The sequence below is a fragment of the Embiotoca jacksoni genome, unplaced genomic scaffold, assembly GCF_022577435.1.
Source record: "Embiotoca jacksoni isolate LCO1_2020_lvr unplaced genomic scaffold, fEmbJac1.0.p SCAF_3, whole genome shotgun sequence".
Taxonomy (NCBI): Eukaryota; Metazoa; Chordata; class Actinopteri; family Embiotocidae; genus Embiotoca; species Embiotoca jacksoni.
In genome coordinates this window covers 15,461,140-15,481,235 of record NW_027185381.1, presented here as the reverse complement: position 1 = coordinate 15,481,235, position 20,096 = coordinate 15,461,140, and the positions used below count along the sequence as shown (strand labels likewise).

Genomic DNA, 20,096 nt, shown 5'->3' with positions numbered 1-20,096 from the left:
TATCATGGCATGAAAGAGAGTTATTTCCTTCATGGTGGAGGGCAGGTTATGGCTGGCTCTCAGGTTGCACAGCTCATAACAAGTTGGGGCGGGGGTGGCTTTGCTGGATTCATGCATCAAAACAGGCTGCACAAATAGAAAATAAATATTTCCCCTGAGATATAATGCCATGTCCCCTGTTGTCCAGAACATGTAGCTTTACAGAAATCTGATGAGTGACAACCTCAAAATAAGAACCTAAAGGTAAAATTATCACTTTTTAAATCATTATATATATAGTTGTGTAATGACTGAAAAAATAATTTCCTAATTAAAAGTGTGAACAACACCATTGTCATTTGCATATGTAGTGAAGGTTTTTCACACTCATCTGCAATACACACAATGTGATAAGGACCAGGTATATTTAAAAGGTGCTAATGAAGTGCTGCTTTAATACTCTCCTCTGAAATTATTACCCCATCAATAATCACCTGTCATGTAAAAAAAAGTGCATGTTTAAATGACTTTAGTTTTGAAGTTAAAATTGTAGTTGTGTAACAAATTGTCAATGGGAAGCAGGAAGTAACATTATCTTATATGTGCATTATAATTTTGAACTTTTCCATTTCATCTCTGATGAGCACTGCCAAATTAATAATAAAAATGTAACTTAAAATATGGGTGATTACAATTTTTGATGTAAAACATTTATGTAAAATTCATATTTCAGACAAAGTCATTATTATTTGTTTTATTGGCCATGTGTTAAAAAATTAATTTAGTTTTGCAGGCAACATGGAAATTCTTTAGGGGAGCTGTCCAAAACAAAAAGAGGCCAGAGAAAAGAAGAACTGAAACTCTGTTAGCAACACAATTAAACTCTGGTAATGAGGTCAGACATCAGATCCAGTGCAAGTGATATCATTTCACAGGCTGAACGGATGGGCTGCTCCAGCTGCCATGCTCTTGCTGTGGGATTACACTCACTGTCCTGAGGGCAGCACTTTTACTAGGCTGACCCCTGCCTGCCACTGGGGCACTAGCCACCCCTTGGGTTCCCGGGGGCTTCGGCCCCCAGTCCTGGTGCCAGTCGCATCAACAGGACTGCGGAGAAGTGAACTGTGCTGCCACGTGGGATGACAGGACTTGCCACTCTATTAGGGAGCACAGAGACAGGCAGGCACCACCACACAATCCACCCTGTGTTGCCAACTATGAATTACTGGGTTCCTCTATTTCTGTCAGCTCATTTGTAAAAACCAACTAACAATGACAAGGTGATAAAAGAACATTGTATCAGTGATTAGAGTGCTGCGTTTGAACCTGTTGATGGTTAAGATATGGCTCACAAATAAAGCACAACTTCATGCTGTCTTTCTGGAAAAGAAATCCATTCTGTTGAGTTAAAATTGTGGTTCATACTTGCAAACAAGATTGAAATAATGAAACATACAGATTGGTAGCAGTCTAATTTTCTTTCCCCATTGTCTAAAGCCTCGTTTGCAAAGTCCCTAGCAGGAGTCGGCTTAATTTGTCTTTTCTTATTCGGTCTGCTTGTGTGTTTTGTGCTGTTCTCTTTTTGTCTCTCATGATTACTTTGAGGATATTGTTATGACATTCAGCAGCAACAATAATTCTTCTGTTCTAATTCATATCAATTAGTAGGGAACGGTAATTCAAACTGACGGCACAGTGCATCTTGAAAGGCTTGCGAGGATGTTGTGGCGGCAGCATCACTGTGCAGCCAAAAGCCACCCTCCTTTCCCCTTTCTTCCCCTTTCTGTCTTTCAGTGCACAACAAGGGGCTCCAAGCAAAGAGGACAATACGAGTCGGAGCCAGTACTTTGATAATTAGTTATTGATTGAGAACAATGGCATGGCGTACACTGTCGTATTAGCTAGACGCCAGTAGGTCGCGACACCAAGAGCAGCCATCAAGAAACGAGGGCCAAAACATGCCTGACTTCCCTAATAAGATATTCCCTCATGTTTTTCTCTTTCATTTCCCTCCTCTTTTTCCTTCCTCAGGCATGTTAGTGTTCGGGCTTCATGGGGTCAAAAGTATTAATGCTTGTGCACAAACGAGCGCCTGATGAAGGAGAATTTAATTAGAGAATACCCACTCAAGCTTTTCATACCACATTGCTCTATGTTTCTTTATTATTTCTTTGTTTGTGGGACATTTCATTGAAAGTGTCCAAAAAAAAAGAGAAAGAGAGAGAGAGAGAGAGAGAGAGAGAGAGAGAGAGAGAGAGAGAGAGAAAGAGAAATATTGTGATTTTGCTGGCACTGGGATTGTTTTCATACTATACAAAAATAGTGATTGCCAAATGAAACATGCACTGTGAAGTGGTGTTACATATCAAAGACCACCTATTCATGAGGCATATGTCTGCATGTATTATTTTGCATGGCAATTGTCTATAGGTCTCATCTTTGCTAGGGTGTAAATTGGAAAATAAATAAGCAATATCTGGTATTATTTTATGCATGCTATTGTATGTGTCAAATTCTGTCTGACAATGTGGCAGCTTACAGAGAAAACAGATGCACTTTCCTTGCACGAATTTGACAGCTGTGTGCATACAGTGGGCGCTGCATGTCAGAGATGGTGTCTTTAGGTGAAAGTTTGGCTTTTAACCAAACTGTGTTTACAGGTAGAAGAATATCCTCAAATAATTGGTAGTTCTCCTTGCTAAAGAGGGATATGTCAATTCTGGCATCGGAGTGAAAGGAGCTCCCTAACTCACTTCACCTGATCTGTGGCCTGTAAAGATGCACCTGGCATTAAACAGACAGGGCAGGAGCGTCAACTGAACAATGGAGGACTGTCAGGACCGACAGCGGGGCACGGCTCCACCGTCACAGCTCTGACAGGGAGGGCCTCAGAGGGTAAACTGCTTTGCTGGAACTAATTAAACAGATGAAGTTATGACATGAATATGCAGATGTTGTTTACATTTTACCATATGGTATTATTTCAGGTAATAACGCACAGGAGAGCCTTCCCACTCATTAATGTGAAGGGATGGAGTGAAAACACTGTCTATCAGGAGACACTCGGAGCGTGTTCAGGAAATATGATCAGACTGACACTCGGGTGTTGAAATCTATTTCAAGCCACTCAATTAACGTACATGTTGATAGCTATTTACAGTTTGATTTAAATTGTTAGCATAGTAGATGTTGGGCAGTCTATTTCTTATTGAAAGTACAATCGATACATTTTATTCAAATCTATCTAAATGTGTCAGGTTTTTTTCTAATTTAAAGTGCAAAATTAATTATCACAACACTGGCAGTGTCTTGTTACCCAATAATATCTTACTGATTCACAGCCTCCCATTCAATAGCCGGTCGTGCAGTTACATTATATTTCAGACTGGCAGACTATGGAGTCATACACGGAGATGTCAGCCTCAGTACACTTGCCATAAACCCAGTTTAATTCTCAATGCACAACCTGCATTTAACTCAACTTCTCCATTTTTATTTTATGTTTATTTTTTTTTGAAAAGTGTTAAAAGTAGTGTAGTTTTTTTTTTCTCCCAGTTTTGTGTGCAGCTTTACCATTCCCCTGGAGCGGGTGCTGAGAGGTTAAGAGGGAAAAGGCCGATGGAGTCGCGTTTAGTAAGAAGTGTGGGATCACGGGGGCCAGCTGGTGGGGTGATGGGGAGCGTAATTGTGCCCGCTGTGTGGATAGGGTGGGGGGTGAAAGGATGGGGTGAGAAACCCTGGAAAAAGGGGAGGGGAGGGGACACCTCAATTACCTGTGCTCCCTCTGACCCCTCTCTCCCTCTGTCTCTCCACGGACAGACCCACCGTCTGAGAGGCGGGGCACATTTCCACAGGCAGATGCACATCCCCCTCCTTTGTTCAAGATAGCATTCGCTCCTTTTCCTGAGATGCAGAAACTTAATTGCAACAATTTTTTTTTCTCTAATGTATTTCTCCTTTATTTGTCACTGTCAAAAAAATTTAATCCACTTTAGAAAAAAGAAAAAGAAAAAAAAAAATCAAAGCATTTTTTTCTGTTGTGTATTTATGTTTGATCACGCAGCTTGGCCAGGCGATATTAGATTAAAGATGTACAACAAAATAAAAAGCAAATTTACCTGAACTGAGCAGTTCTCTCAAACATATTCAGCAGGTTACATGCAGCTGTCAGAGTTTATTTTGGAGCTCCTGCTTGGGCTAATACAGTAAGTGACAGAGACTGGTGTAAAATCAATACTTCACAGGAGTGTGATGTCTTAATAAACTCTCTGTGTTGTTCAGACAGGAAAGCTAGACATGTACGAGAAGGACTACAGCGCAGGCCATTGTGAAGCTGTCAAGTCTAGCCCTCAAAAGCAGATGAAGCTGTCAGATTATTAATATATTTATACTGACAGGCTCCAAGTCCACCCCTAAAACCCTCCCCTCTTTCAGTGTCTCTCAGAAAATATGCTCGGCTTCAAAGACACAGGCCACAGGGTTGGATGCAAGGTCAAAGGCCAAATACATTTTGAAAGCAAATTCTCTTCCTTTTGCAACCTGTTTTTATTGCTGTCGCTCCCCTTCTCTGTAGCGACCATTCAGCTGAAACTTAGGCTGAATTGGCAGCAGCTTTCAAAGCGCTTGGCAGCCTGGTGATCCTCAGGAGCTCTCAGCTGACATCTCTCTGGGCTAGTCTATGCTCAGGGGTCAGCGTGAGCCCTGACTCCCAGGACCCACTCACTCAGGCGCTACCATGAGTCAGTCCCGCAGACTGAAATTAAAATGTGAAAAGCTGCGCGACTGAAGGCATTCCTCACCCCCCATGGCATTTTCCTTTCTCTGTGACAGCTCCTCTGAGACTGCTTTTTCTTTCATGTTTCTTTTTTCCCTTTAGATTATTTAACAACATGCGAACAGAGCTGTCAAGGAGAGACATGCTTGATCGACAGAGCAAGGGAGTGTCTTAGTCAACATGGGGTTAAATTCGATTTTCTGCATGTTCCGTGTGCCAGTCTCAAGCCAGTTATTGCCTTGGCTTGATGTTTTTTGATGGTTCAATTATCCATTATAACATGTTGCGATGCCAAACATAACGGCAACTATGACACCTGTCACAATCTTCTATTAGAGTAAGGAAATTGAAATAATTTAATGACAGCTAATTTAGTCTTTCCTTTGAATCTCATTATGGCTGCGGTAATTGTGTTGTATAAAAAACTGAATGTGAAATATTACGCCGCACTCAAAGTAAAGTACCCAGACTAGAGCTATGAACACAGAAGTGAATAAATTGCGCTTTATCAGATTCAGACAAACACAAGTTTGAAAAGACTATGAGATCTTGGAGATTTTCTTTTTCTACTTTAAAGTCTAATTTAGATTAAATTATAGTCAGCGATAACACTGTAGAAAACAAGGCAAGAAAACACATTGAAGCATCAATATTAAACACGATGATAATTTAGCAATCAAGAGAAAATCTATAATATGATTTATTATCTTTTTCTGGGTAACATTGAAATATAAAATAGTACAATCTGTACAACCCAGAGGTTTTGAGCTACTCAGGCCACAAAGTATTTTCCCCTCATGAGAATTTACGATCCGTCATATTTTAGCATCGCACCACCTAACAAGTCAAAGATATTACTTCGCTTTGGGACAAAAGCACTGCAGAGCTGAATACAAGTGACATGCTTTTCAATACCATGTATGTGAGAAAGCTGTGTGGGAGAGTCTTATCGGTACATGTGTGCATATACTTGAATTTGCAAGTAAAGAGCCTTATTGGGATTACCCACGGTACATTCTATTTGGTATCATAAAGAGAAAGAGGGAGTAGATGTGTGTCTCTTTTTTTTCCGGGGATTCGGTAAGCTCTCTGTCAATGGTTTGGAGTTGAATTGCCTTGGATCGCTCCCCTCATTCCATGGAATGATCTCAGACCTAATTTACTGGGCAGCTCAGGATCCAAAGCATACAAGGCTCTCGTCTGCATAGAATGTGTGAAATAGATAGAGCAGCCATCCCTCAGATGTGCTGAAGTAATCTTCAGCCAGAGCTAGTCCAGCAGGCCTCACCCCTAAAGGGATTGATGCAGTGTCAAAACCTTTGGCTCAGGGGTCATCCTCTCTTCTTGCCTCCCCAACCTGACAAAAGCTGAATTTCTTTCCCTCACTATTCGTTTCTCTTTTTTCTTCTGTTGAATTCATCAGCAAGGGAGGCATGAGATGCGAGATGTGAATGAAACATTTTCATTAGAAGGGAGGAGAATCCTCAGTTAGAGACAAGGCCGGAGCTGATCTGAGCCAATGACATCCCCACCAATTCTTTTCTTTTTTTTTTTTTTTTTTTGTCCTTCTTACTTTCCCCGGCTGTCACTCTCTGCGGTATGTGGCAAGCTGATTGAAATCAGCACTGTGTCAGGGCCGTCATATCTCAGGAAGACATAAAACATGCAGAAACATCAATAAGCAACAGGCCGCTGACAGCTCTCAGGCACCGATGCCGGCGAGGAGAGATGAGGGGAAGGTTAGGACTCTGGGGGGATGCTGTGCAGTTGAAGTGTCTTCTTCAGGCTTCAGTGAGACCCAGGAAAGACAAGATAAAGTCTATCAGGTTATCGCCCAGTTCAAGTTGCTTCTCGGACAGCAAGGCCACTGGGACGCTGGATGTCAGAAGATCCGTGCTTGTGTGTGTGTGTGTGTGTGTGAGAGAGAGAGAGAGAGAGAGAGAGAGAGAGAGAGAAAGCTGCTATGTGTGTACAGTAAGCATGTGTTTCTGTGGGTCTGTGTGTGCTCATGCAGGTGTGCAGCGTTTGAGGAACGATCTGGAAAAGGCGCTGCACTTGTTACTAACCGTAAACCTATAGCTTGAAAAACATTGTGTCGTAAACTAAATGCAATTCATGTGATATGCTCAAGCTGTCAAATTAAGATTTTGAATTAGTTTTCTTGTTTACAGTATTTGTAAAATGCCTGAAAAATATTTTCCACTCTAACTCGCAAATAGGAAAAAAATAAGAAAATAAGATTGACATCACACTTGTTATATCCAGTAGAGATACTCTTGGGTTTTCAGTGTGTATTTAATTCATTAATGGGAGGTAAAGGTGATAGTCTGCTAGATCACAGCCTGACACTACCTCTTACCACTTCTAATTAGGCAAGTTTTTAGCCCAGAAAAACTGCTGAATCTCATTTCCCACACCAGATTTCGGTCATCACGCTGCCCTAACCTACCTGGTTAGAATTATGATATGGGACAAATAATCACCTGAACAGGATCCAGACTCTGAAGAGGGAAATTCACCAGTAATTAGTATGACACAGACGTTGATGGAGGGAGCAGAGTTTTGGATGAAGTTGAAGTTTCTTCTAAAGTTGAAGCTTATTATTTCTGTGTTGATGGGTTAATGTTGTGGACAGGCGCCCATCTGCATATCAAATGTGACTCCCATTATTTTATGTTTCTCTCTGCTAACAGCGCCTCCCAGCACTCCTCCATGTTCTCCTCCATCTGCCTGCTGTCCATTGATCAGCCTTCCAGGGCATCAGTCTGTTTAACATCTGCTACAAGTTCCAGCAGCTCAGGTAACTATCTAGCTGCTCTCCACCGCCTATTGATCTTCACGTCCACCTGCAGGAACATCTGTTTCGGCATGTCGCTTGTCAACGCAAACAGCTACTTCGTCTCACTTCACGACTTGTCCACTTTCACTCACTCTCGTGAAGCAATTTTACTCCTAAACGCTTGTTAAAAAGCTGTTTACATTGTTCTAAAAATAAACAGTAAATTAGTAAGTCATTATAGCTCGGCAAACAGGGAGAGTTTATATTTAATTCCAAATTAGTTTGTAACTTGCCAAGACTCAAACTGTACATTTGGGGAAAGCTCTACTGAACATATAAAGTGCAGTTATTACACTTAAAACATTTACTGTTTTGATAGTTCACTTTAAGGTGCTCTTGATTCAATATTTTGCATAGAAAAAAATTATATTAGGGGATAATTATTTTTGCAGAAAATACGATTTTCTCAGGAAAAAATGCTCAAATCAGACTACATCACAAAATCTTTTATTTGAATAAAATAGGAATTGTTTTTATTTAAATCCAGCAAATTTTCTGTAAAATGAGTTGAAAATTACATTTTCAAAACTGCAGTTCTTCACTAGATTACACGACTGAAACAGAACGAAAACACATTTTGTTTGTTGTTTTTAATACTGTGCTGGGCAGAAGGCATAAGACAAAGTCAAGGGCCGAGAAGAGCTTGCATCTTTGAATTTGTTTCCTTCACAGGCTTCCAGCGCTCGTGGGAGCCGCTGTTGCACAGTTTAATTTGCTCTTTTGTAATTGTGGGGCGTAGGTTAGTTAATTTCAATTTTTGATTTCTAAAGCTATCAAATACAGCTCAGATGAGAAATCAATTTTCCCAGCTGCCTTGGCTTTGTGGTGGAAAGATGTCGTGCTATTGGTGAGCAGCCGGTCACATGACTGAGTCAAGGATTAGTTCAGTAGGCCCATGTTGCCACCACCTCAATTACTGGCTGCCTCTTGTCATTTACCTCCATAACAACTCATTCTCAGACACAACAACTCATATTTAATTCATGACAATCTCCACAGGAGTAATTGTAATATAGTTTGCCACAGAAAATTTTACAACATTTTGACCACAACTTTTTTACTTTGCATAATGGTGGCAGTGTTTGTGCCATTTGGGATAAACAGAGATAGAACAGTTAATGTATAAAATTCCTCTTTAAAAGTCTATAATTTCAAAATTTTGCAAAATCAAACAGCAAAATACGTATATTTTTTTTAACAAAATGATGTATTGTGAGAAACGACAACAGCGATTTTAATTGGAAAGGCAGTGACCTGTGTTAGTTTGTAGACAATGACAATCATCAACACCATTATTAGGACTGTCATGTGATCAGCTGCATGAAAAGGTGACTCTGAGCAGCTCCACTGATGATAAGCACTCACCTAAATAAAGCCAGTTCAGTTTTAAATGTAGACTGTGTATAAGTCTATTTGATCTACAGTAGATAAAACTGTCACAAATTAATATAATATAGACTATTGCACAGAACACATGTTAAATGAAGGCCTGTTTGTTCGAGCCACAGTACGAACAGATATGTGTGATGAGTGACTACTATAAAAAAATAATTGTCAGAAATTATTTTTTTGATACATGTGGCTAATTACTGACACTACAAAAAACTTAAAGCATTTCCAACTGTGTGTGTGAGCATATTTAACATTTTTATGAAGCGTTGGTTTTGTAAATTGAATCCATTCCAACGTTTCTTTTTCTCAAATGAGTTCTCTTTTCCTTTTGCAACAACACAAATTGACAATTTGTTCGGTAATCAAAGAGTCTCTCTTTCATATGGATCGGTTCATGAACACAGAGTGGAGAGGAAGCAATTTCTGGACATATCATGAGATTATATCCGTTTGACAGTTGCGTTAGTCTATGTGGTTTCCATGACAACTGTTTGGGTGAGGCCCCCAATAAAACCAACCTCAGCTGTCATCTCTTCACCTAAAAGCTTTGTAATTGCTCTCATTTGCATACTACAATTAAGTGTGTTAGCTCACAGCAAGAACAATCAACCTCCACTAAAGACTGGGGATAGTATAATTATTATATCAGTGGATTTGTATAAAACATTCGAGGCGAGCCTTTGTTTGACGTCGGTATTGTACTGTCAGGCTAGTTTTACCACTCATTTTCATAAATATACATATTTCACAGACAGTTATGTGTAATGCATAGGTGCAGAGTAAACCGCTGTGATTACCGTTTTCAATCTGTTCCTACATCGCCTTGTGATCATATAACAGTGTCAGCTTTATTTCGGGAATTGTGATGCAGGTTGCTGCCTGTTGGTCAATACAGTGAAAAATATTTGTATCCATTTTTGATAGGAGGCTTTTTGACTCAGCGGTGCACTTGACTATCTAGAAACGGAGTGATTCGCAGTAGTGGGAGACAGTTTGAACTGGTGATTGAATGGAAAGGTTATGTGCAGTGGGCTCTAAGCATTGTTTCTCTTTCCCTCAGATGCGCAGACGCTGTAATGAAGAGCTCTTGAACTCCCAGTCAGAGAAGCTGTGACAGGAGTTCAGGGAGATGCCTCTTTGCCTTTCCTGGACATACCACACACACACACACACACACACACACATGTACACACACAGCATGCACTCAAAAGCAGCAACAAACATCTACCACTGAAATAAAAATGAGGTTGGCAATTGAAATGCTAGCTTTTTATTTTTATATATATATTTTTTTTTTAATTTAAAAATATCAAAAATCTACCGTAGGTTTCCATAATTTTATTTTCTCTTTTCCCTGTTTATATGATTTATTTTTAGGTTCAGCCTTTATATGAAGTTAGAGATTAAAAAAACTTTATATGTGACACACAGAGGCAAAACTCAAGTTTGTGAACTGTAAAAGCCGCCGTATTTCCAGTCCTCTGAGTTTTATTATCAGCCCTGTGATATTGCGGCACATCTTTGGGCAGGTACATTTTATTTGGAGTTTTTGCCTTCAGGCCCTGAATTGAAATGGAAGACCAAATGGCACAAATGGCAAGTGCATCATTCCTAGCTCTCTGCAGCCTCCCAACACAAACTGGTCAAGCAGAAATGAGACCTGCATCCATTTTAATTTGTATTTATCCTGCTGATGACCTGCTCCTTTCAGTCTGCCGTTGGAGGCACAAATTACACCCATCATAACTCTGATTCTAACGGCCCACGGTGTGCTATCAGAAAATTAACATGGTTATATACCACCGGCGGGTTCAAGGTGTCACAACACAATTATACAATCATGCAACCTGACGAGCTCTGACTGGTCGCTGGTGTATGACAACTAAGCTGGAGGGCTACACTGTCTGTCACATCCAGGCGGATAAGATAAGTTCACTAAAGAGTAGACTGTGCCTCAGTGTCTGCTTTTCTCTATCTAAATCAGTTAAATATCACAGAGCTGCAGCAGTCTGGGGTGATTTTTTTTTTTTAGGGGGCTGAAGTAAAGAGCCTCACATCTGAACTTATCTTTGACTGGTCAGGTTTGTATTTGGCACAGCAAATTGAGCCTCCAGAATTCATAAAAACATAAATCAGAGGGATATGACATAGACTGCCTTTGTATCATTAATAAAATTAAGTCATCAATGAGGAAAATTTTAAGTAAAACCTCATAGTACTGCAACAGCTCACTCTGACTTTCAATCAACCCTAATCCTTGTATCTCATAAAACTTAAACCAAAAAAATGAGGGGAAGCTCCCCTGCCTGGCTCCCCAGTGTGCTCTCTGTGTCAAGCCATTAGGCTGTGTGAAATGAGGTGCCACTCATGAGTTATAATGCTGCACATCTATAGATGCAATGGTAAAATATAGCCCTTCAGTGCTCAGTTCTCTGTCGGACTTGGGGAAATAATTCTGCTCTGATAGTGGTCTATCCAGCCATAGCCCAATTCAAAGTCACAAAGATATGAAGAGGGATGTTGGATAAATTCAAAATAATCCACTTCAGGATAGCTTTGAGATTAATGGAAAAGCGCGTGTGTGTGTGTGTGTGTGTGTGTGTGTGTGTGTGTGTGTGTGTGTGTGTGTGTGTGTGTGTGTGTGTGTGTGTGAGAGAGAGAGAGAGAGAGAGAGAGAGAGAGAGAGAGAGAGAGAGAGAGAGAGAGAACTTATGAATAAAATATATAAAAACCGGGTGTAGCAACAATAACTTTTACATACAGTAGGATGACGTTACTAATGAGATTATCAACCTTGGTGATAAAAATAAATGACACACACACACACACAGGAAAAAGGAAAATGACAGGAATGTTTGCTCTCTGAGAAGAAAGAAAATGCCCAAACTACTCCTACAGAACCAACAGCAGCTTTGGATATAAGCTTTCAGAAAAATCTATTTGTGGTGTAAAGTACATTGTTCATTGTATCCAATTTAAAAGCACGTCAATAGAAGACCCACATTTCTCCAACCAGCTGTTAAAGAACTGCAGAACTCAATGAAAGTTACACTGACTACTGCTATACTTAGAGGCACATAACAAAAGCAGGCTGGCAGCAGTCTGCTCCTCTGAAATATTTACCCAGAGGTACTGTAGATGTAACAATGATAAGGAAATAAAGCTAATAAGTGTCACTTTGATGTGACAACAAATTATACATGGTTCTATCAGATCTCATTTCCATTCCACAACAGAGAGACAGAGAATACCCTGAAGCATGGCTGTTAATGGGAGCCTCTATCAGCCATCATGGAAAGCCTGCCTCATTACTCACTCCAGCACAACTGTGCCCAGGGTGGTCGATTTCCCCAACGGACACTGGTTCACAGACCAGAGAGCCACTGAGAGGCATATGACTTGTTTTTCAATGCACGGGGCACAGATGCCGTCATGCTGCAAGTGTGTGAAATCGTTTTATCAGGAAATTCATTTAAGCTGAACATTAAAAAAAAAAAAAGAAAATCAAAAAACTACATTTGAGGATATGAGTTTAACAATTTTTAATGCTTTATTTTGTGTCTTATAACTTCAAATTATTGGTCTTAGAAATGTATAATTGATTTTCTACAAGGCTGTAGAAATTTGCCCTGTGTCGCTATAACCAGCAACCACTCATCTTCGTTTTCATTATACGTCTGACTCTGTACCACCTGATTGTTATTCAGAGAGAATTTTCCATTTGGGAGGGCGCCAAATACTCACATAACCTTCTATCCCTTCCAACCTATGCAATGAATATTTCAAAAACCTTAATGTATATTGGCCGTATGAGTCTTTCTTTTGTCCATATAATCTTAGGGACCCTTTTGCTTCTACGAGAACGCTGGCACTCGGGTTATTTCTCTTCACATTTTGCAGTCGCTGCTGCTCCCTGGTTTTACTCTCTCTACCCCTGTTTCTATCTTTCCTGACAAAGTCAATAGGGGGCATCCATCATCTGTCAAAAACAAACATCAGAATATATCTCTGGCTTTTTTTTGTCATTCCTTCTTTTTGTGTAGCATCTCTCTCTGCTTGTCAGACTTACTGTAGATTCTCAGTTTGTCAATCTGTGCAGGATATCATTTTATCAGTGGAGTTGCTTGGCGACCACAATCAACATATGCAAGTAAGAGCAGTCAAAACATACAAGGGAGAAAGTCCTGGAGAAGTAGCTGACCCTCTGGTGACTCTCTCACCCAGAGGGGAGGCAGCAGCACTTGCTGTGTGTGTGTTTCAGCGCAATCTGTGGAGCAGATGGCTGGAGTCCTGGGCAGAGAGCAGCGGGTCTCAGTCTGCATGTCACCAGGATGACGGGAGCTGGCTCTCTCTGAGCTTTAGTTAATACCTTCCTGTATCACAGACTTGTTAAGGGTTTGGGCGAAACTCAACTGACTCTTTACAAAACAACAATAGTCTCTCTCTCTCTCGCGCTCTGTTTTTGCTCTCTCTCCCTGTGTTGCCTGTTCTGGGTGGTAGTAAATATTTACTACTAAGAACGGCCCTTAACCTCTCTGCCTCTGTCTCTGTCTCTCTATATGTGTGCTGTACATCATATATTATAGAGAGAGAGAATTTGGGAAAGCGCAATAAAGATAAAGTCTTGACAGTCTCAGTAAATGTATTCCGAGTGTTGATATATATCATGATATTGTAGATATTGTGTAAATTTCATAGAGAAAGTATTTATGGATAAAAACGGGATGGGAATAGCTCTTTTCTTTCACGTAATTGAATAATTATATACCTGAAACACAAAGGCATTTTTCACACATGCAAAAATTTTATAAAAATCTAATATTACCACAAAACATTCCTATTTGCTGATTTGCCGCATTACAATATACATGCAGAAATGGAAGATGAGATTGGTTAATATGACACAGTTTAAAGAGCTAAAGCACAATAAATTGTCTGAAAAGCATACTCTCCAACAGCGTTGTCCGAGAGTAATTATGAACATTAATGTTTCTCTATCATAAGATAATGTCTCCGATTAAATGATTTTTACATTAGACTTTGACTGAGAAGTTTCTAGAGAATTACAGGTTTCTTGATGAAATAATTAAAGCAAAATCAGTAGTGAGGTAAATAAACATTTGCTTAACTTTAGTTCATTACACTCTCCTTCTGCCGCTTAGGCTTTAATCTCGGTTACTGGCAGGTAGAGAAGGCGAGGCCATGCCTTGTGAGGTGCAAGTGCTACTGCCTCTCCTCCTCTCGCTCCTCATATTATATAAAGAGTGGCAGCAGGCAGAGTGACAGACTGCCCCAAGAGATGACACCTGTCACAGAGGGGAGTGCTGCTAATCTACAAGCCTCATTTTGTTTGAACTCTTTGTCACCTTGCCGTCAAATCCTCATCTTCTCAGTCACTGCCAGCTTCCCTCCCCTCTGCTTCTCCGCTCGCTCTGCTTTGCCCAGTCTCTTCACAATATACAGTACCTCCACCATCACACGTAGCACACTCCAACAGACAGACCAGTGTTCTCAGGAAAAATGTAGTTCTGTCTACATTTATTTTTTGAGTGAATATTGTTTTTTTGTATTATTTATAAATAAATACATAGTGTTTTGTTTTGTTTTTTTAGCAAAGTCAAAAATGTAAAACCTTGCAAGTTCAATGTCTTTTTCAGAGGTGTTTAAAACTGCTTATTTTCCCCCAGCGTATGAGAGGATGAGGCGTCCTTGTTCAAATGTTTTTATTTCCCGAACAAAGCCCCATTCATTGATATTGAGATTTGTCTAAGTTAAAGTGATCTGAATAGAAATGCAGTCTGGAGTGGCTCAGTCTCTATGGAGCAGCACACTCCACCCCCTGGCCAAATATCTATATTGTCCACTTCTACAGACTGTGCTTTGTAATTATAATATAATTCATTATGTCTATGCTGCATGTGTCACAAAGGAGGAGTCCTCCCCAAAATCCTCCTTTCGCTGTTCAAGCTGACCGAACACATTCTTGTTCCCATTTGAAAGCCTGCAGCTTGGAAATACCCCCAACACACCCCCATAAACAATAGATTTTCCTTTTTTGCTTAATTGAGATATCACCCACAAATCTGACAGCTCACACCAGCCCCTAACTCAGAGTGAGGGAAATCTATATAGTGACAGGAAATGGCAGGGAAAAGTGCTAAATACGGTAAGTAAAGAGATGTATAAATGACAAAGAATGTACTAATACTATTACAACTAATGATAATTACATTATAATATAAGCAGAAGAAGAAGAATGAATAATAACACACAATAATCTTTATTGTCATTATCTCAGAATGTCATAAATATTACTATATACTGTGTCAAAATTATTAAATTATTGATACAGAAATTATATTAAACATTTATGTTAATGTTCTGTTTTTCCCCTTTTTTTAAAAATAATTTATTGCAGCAGAAAGAAAAAAAATGTGTTATAATCCAAGTTGCAGCAGAGGCATCAGCCAACTTCTTTAAATGCTTCCATTAAGTGGAATTATCTTTTCCAGACACATTTTGTATGAATGCATCCAAAAATCCCTGTTTCATTTGGATTGCATGGGGTTTAATTTAATCCTTTTGCTTATTAAAAAATAAGATGCAGCATCTTTTAACAATAGAGAGGCTAGTCTGCATCGAACACAATGGCTAAGGTTAAATTGAAGGTTGTGTATACCCTTTGCTGTATCAGAAGCATTCATATTCAAATAAAAGCAGACATCATATTACATGGCAATGTGAAATTGTGCATTTACACATTATGACAGTTTCTGAAAATAAAAACATGATTTGCCAATGTTTCATGTTGTAGCAGCATAACAGTTTCAAATGTGAGCTATCATTTGCATCTATCTACTTCATGAATTTCTAAATCATACTACTTAACTATCTAGTGCTGTACAACTCATAACTAAAATATTTTTTTAGTCATTATTCTTCATATTTGACTGCCACCTGAGAACATAACATATCACAGCGCCGAAAACATCCCAGTCAGACTGGAGAGTGGATAACTGGGACAGAGGAATTTTTGTATGTCTAATGTCCCTGTTGAACATGACATCCACTGAGATCATCCCAAAATTATTAAAACTGTCCAGTAGAATCAGAGAACAATGCTTGACGTATATGTTTTCTTCATCCTTGAGGACATTGAAAGTCTCTCAGAATGACTCTTTCATGATCTACATATCAGTTCATAACAACGTTTCTGAAATTGCTGTACTCTTTTGAGGGCCATGTGGATAAGTACAGTATACAAATAAGAAGAAAGGCTAGCCAGCAAAACTATTCAATTTAACCTCTTAAATTCAGTTAAACCAAAAAATATTTTTGTTATTTCAACTCATTTTCTCTTTAGAAATTTAGGAATCTTTCAATATTTATCATGGTCAACAAATACAATCCATGACTATTGACAGAGATAACTCGGACGTGTTTTGATTGAAACCATGCTTGTTCATCAGTGTGCAAAACGAAATTGAGGAGCAAAAATGTTTTCATAGTTTTATTAGTTTTCTCTGTTAAAACAGGAAAATAAAGGCTTCAAAAAAGGTTTTCCAGAAAATGGCCCCAGACGACTTAACAAGTTGTCTTCATGGTTAAGTATTCCAAGTTACAAAATCAGTACCTCAGTTACACGCGTTTTTGTGACCTCTGGTACATGTGCATTTTCGGATTCTCTACGCACCTGAAATGTAGCCAAGACCACTCATCAAATGAGACATGAGCAAGACACTCATTCGTTTTAAACGAGCTGTGAGCTCGCACATTGCATGCTGGAAAACCAAAGTGCTATCAGAACATCACAGTAGACCTCGATGTTGAGAGTCTGATCCTGGGGGGGCCAATTCACGGAGACCAAGCTCGCGAATAGCAAAGAAAACTCCCCTGGTTGGTCCGCCTTCTTCAGTCTTGGACAGTAGCTTTCTGCCCCTCTGAAAAGTGAATGCCACACGTTGCCTGTACCAGCGCTCTCAAAAACCTGTGCAATTAAGGTGCCGATGTTGATCAAGCAAAGTAACTTGGAATACTTACTTAAAAAGGTTGTTGCTTCACTCTGCTCCGTACGTGTCATGGCGTGCCGCAGCATTTGCGCAGTCTCTGGACTTTCTGATTGCCCCTCAGATATTCAGAAAAATACAACTTCACAGCATTAACAAAAGATGATTAACATGTTAATTACAGTGTAAAATTGACTTAAAAAGCCCCACAAATGCAAATCAAAAATTCGATTTTCCATTTTAATTTCAGATTTTGTACAACAAACAACTTGCCATTCATAGTTTCAAAGAAGCCAATCTTTTGTCTAGTACTTAAGTGAATCATGCTTGCGATAATGTATCTTCCCATTATAGCTGATTAACTTCAGATCCAATATGTTCTAATTACTGACAGCACAATTACATTTATTAAACAACTAATGACAAATTAGCACTTCTCAAACGTCTTTATATTCTAACTACTCAACAAACTTGTGTGTAGCTGCTCCGACTCACTTCCTAAATAGTGTTGGTTTTCTTGTTGATTCAGTGCGGAGTTAATTGCACAAACACGCAACACACACATACTCAGATTTCTTACCCGTCCAAATAACCTCCATTTAAGCCCAGAGAGGCTCTACCTTGTGATGCATTGTCTTCCCCATCCCCCTGTCTTTGTGTCTAGGGAAAGTCACGTGGTAGTTGAGAAACAAATAATTTCGTCGGTTATATTCAGAGCATGTCTAAGAAGAGAACAGCAGCTTGTCTTGGGAGTCAAGAACTAGGTACAATGTCTTCTGCGACGGGATGGCCAACACAAATGGGCTGGTGCACCTATCCAATTAACACCCTGCCTGCCAATCCCTGTCAGGTCACACACTGACTCCCATGGCATGCTCTACCTGTCTCTGCTGCTCTCAACACATGCCCAGCTCCAATATAGAATTAACGCCACTTTTCACCTGGTCACGCTGACATGCCATAGATTAGACTGGTGCAGCAAGGAGATATGCTAGGCACTCCAAATGAGGGCACCTGGGGTTAAGATTTCAAATGCAGTGGGGCTATTGTTTTGCCACTTCTTTAATATTAATTAAACTCTGAGGTGAAAATGTTCTTTACCAAAGTACCGCTTAATTCCTCCACAAGTGAACACCTGATAAGAGATTTGATTTAATGATCACCTGGATGTTGCAACTTATCACACTAGTTAAGACCATAATAAAACCAATAAGCTGCTGGGGCTAAGTGGTTCTTTTGTATTGTACAATTTCTGAAACATGCATTTTTATACAGTATTAATAAACGCAAAGATTATTTTATTTTATTAATTTGTTTAGCGTCTGCCCTAATCCCTAAACAAAACATAATGCAATTTAATGTAGGATTAGTATTCCTGCCAAAGAAACTCCATGTTTTATTCTGTAATATTTCTCAGAGATTGTTACGGCACATGACAGCCAATGTCTGTACATATTTTACATGTGTAGAATTATTTCTGATTACATAAATAATATGTGGACCTCGGGAGAATGAGTTTAACCTTGTTCGAGTTAGTAATGCCCTGTCTCTTTCAAAAATCTGTTCATTTAAAAAAGTAAATCTCTTTGTAGCCCAGGTGGTTGTGCTGTATCATATTTGGCAAGGTTACTGTTGTATACTGGAACATGCGTAACAAAAATATTTGCAATAAAAAAAAAATGTAAAAGTGTATATGGTTAAGAGCTGATAAATGAAGCTACAAAAACATTTCTGAAGTCAAAACAAAAGTACAACGAGCACAGTTCTCTGCAGATAGGAAAAACAGACACTGACTGTTGGTGTCTTGTCTGTTAATTTCGTAAGGGTTTTTGATGTTAGATTAAAACCCTATCCCGGTGGCAACAGCTACACTGAAAGTTGTAGTTTTATCGCTCTTTTGTTTGTGTAATGCAAGTTACTGTGATCTTAAGTGTCTCTGGCTGCTTTTTCTTTTAAGAATGCCTACCTTGTTTAGTCTGGACCTTTGAACTTTTCAGTTTGGTTGGTTTTGTGAAAGGTGCCTCGGACCATGGTCTGATTGATTAGGTCTGACCAAAAGAGATGGTCTCGGCCAGAATCAAACTGAACCATCGTTTGCTTTGTTCACAGTGTGAAAATGGTGTTTGGAGGATTCAGACTTTCTGAACAATCACAGGAAGTTGAGGCGGCCCATCGCCACCCATTAAACAATAGAAGAAGAGAAGATAAAAGTATTTAATTGTAATTTGGGCCAAAGAAAAAAATCGAAAGAAAACTAGAAAAAAAATGCATGAAAATGTAGAAACTTATTTACTGTCGGAAAAATGAATGCCGGTAGTTATGCCATAATAATAACATAGTGGCAATGTAATTAATCTGTACATTCTTTTTTTTCTATTGAAGTGGAAAAGACTTCTGCTGGACTTGACAACAGCTGACGTCAGATGCATGTCCTTCTACAAACCAATCAGGGAACGGGAGATGGAGCCCACATAGGTAACGACAACAGGACAGGTATGACATGCTAAGTTTTATATTGTGCTCACAAAATTTCAATGTGAAACCAAAATTAAGCGGATCAAACGTGTACAATGTAACTCAAATATTTAACCTTGGTGAAAACCCCCTTATCTTTCCCTGATTGGTTTGTAGAAGGACATGCATCTGACTTGCTGCCATGTCAAAAAGGCTTATTAGACTGCAGGTGACTCTTGAAATACACCAAATATTACAGAGATTGGATTATCAAACTTTTATTTGTCCAGTTGCCCCTAATATTCTTCTGAAAATAGAAGGAACAGAAATGAGCCCAAAAACAGCAAACAGCTCAGATGTGTCTGTGTGAACACAAACAGCAAATTTTTATGGCTCTAGCGACGACGGTCGACGAGTCTGTCGGTGGGTTGGTCGGTCCACAACTTCGACAAATGTCAGATGGATTGCTGTAAAATTTGGTAGATATTTTTATATCCCCCTCAGGATGAATTGAAATCCCTTTGGTGAGCAATTGACTTTTCATATAGTACCATCATTACGTCATTTTTTACTTATCAGTTTAGTCTTGTTTAATGTTAAAAAGCAAATTAGCACCAGCGTAAAATCATATTTTTATTGACCTCTCACCATG

The 20,096-nt window shown here is 39.4% G+C and overlaps 1 long non-coding RNA gene across 1 annotated transcript in view; it reads left to right on the top strand.

The window, feature by feature from the left end:
- LOC138206731 (uncharacterized) overlaps positions 1-19,477 on the top strand; it is a 54,270-nt gene extending 34,793 nt beyond the window's left edge. The window contains exons 2-3 of the long non-coding RNA XR_011178957.1: positions 7,447-7,553; positions 19,373-19,477. This is a non-coding gene — a long non-coding RNA (uncharacterized lncRNA). The remainder of the gene's footprint in view (positions 1-7,446; positions 7,554-19,372) is intronic.
- The last annotated feature ends 619 nt before the right edge of the window (positions 19,478-20,096 follow it).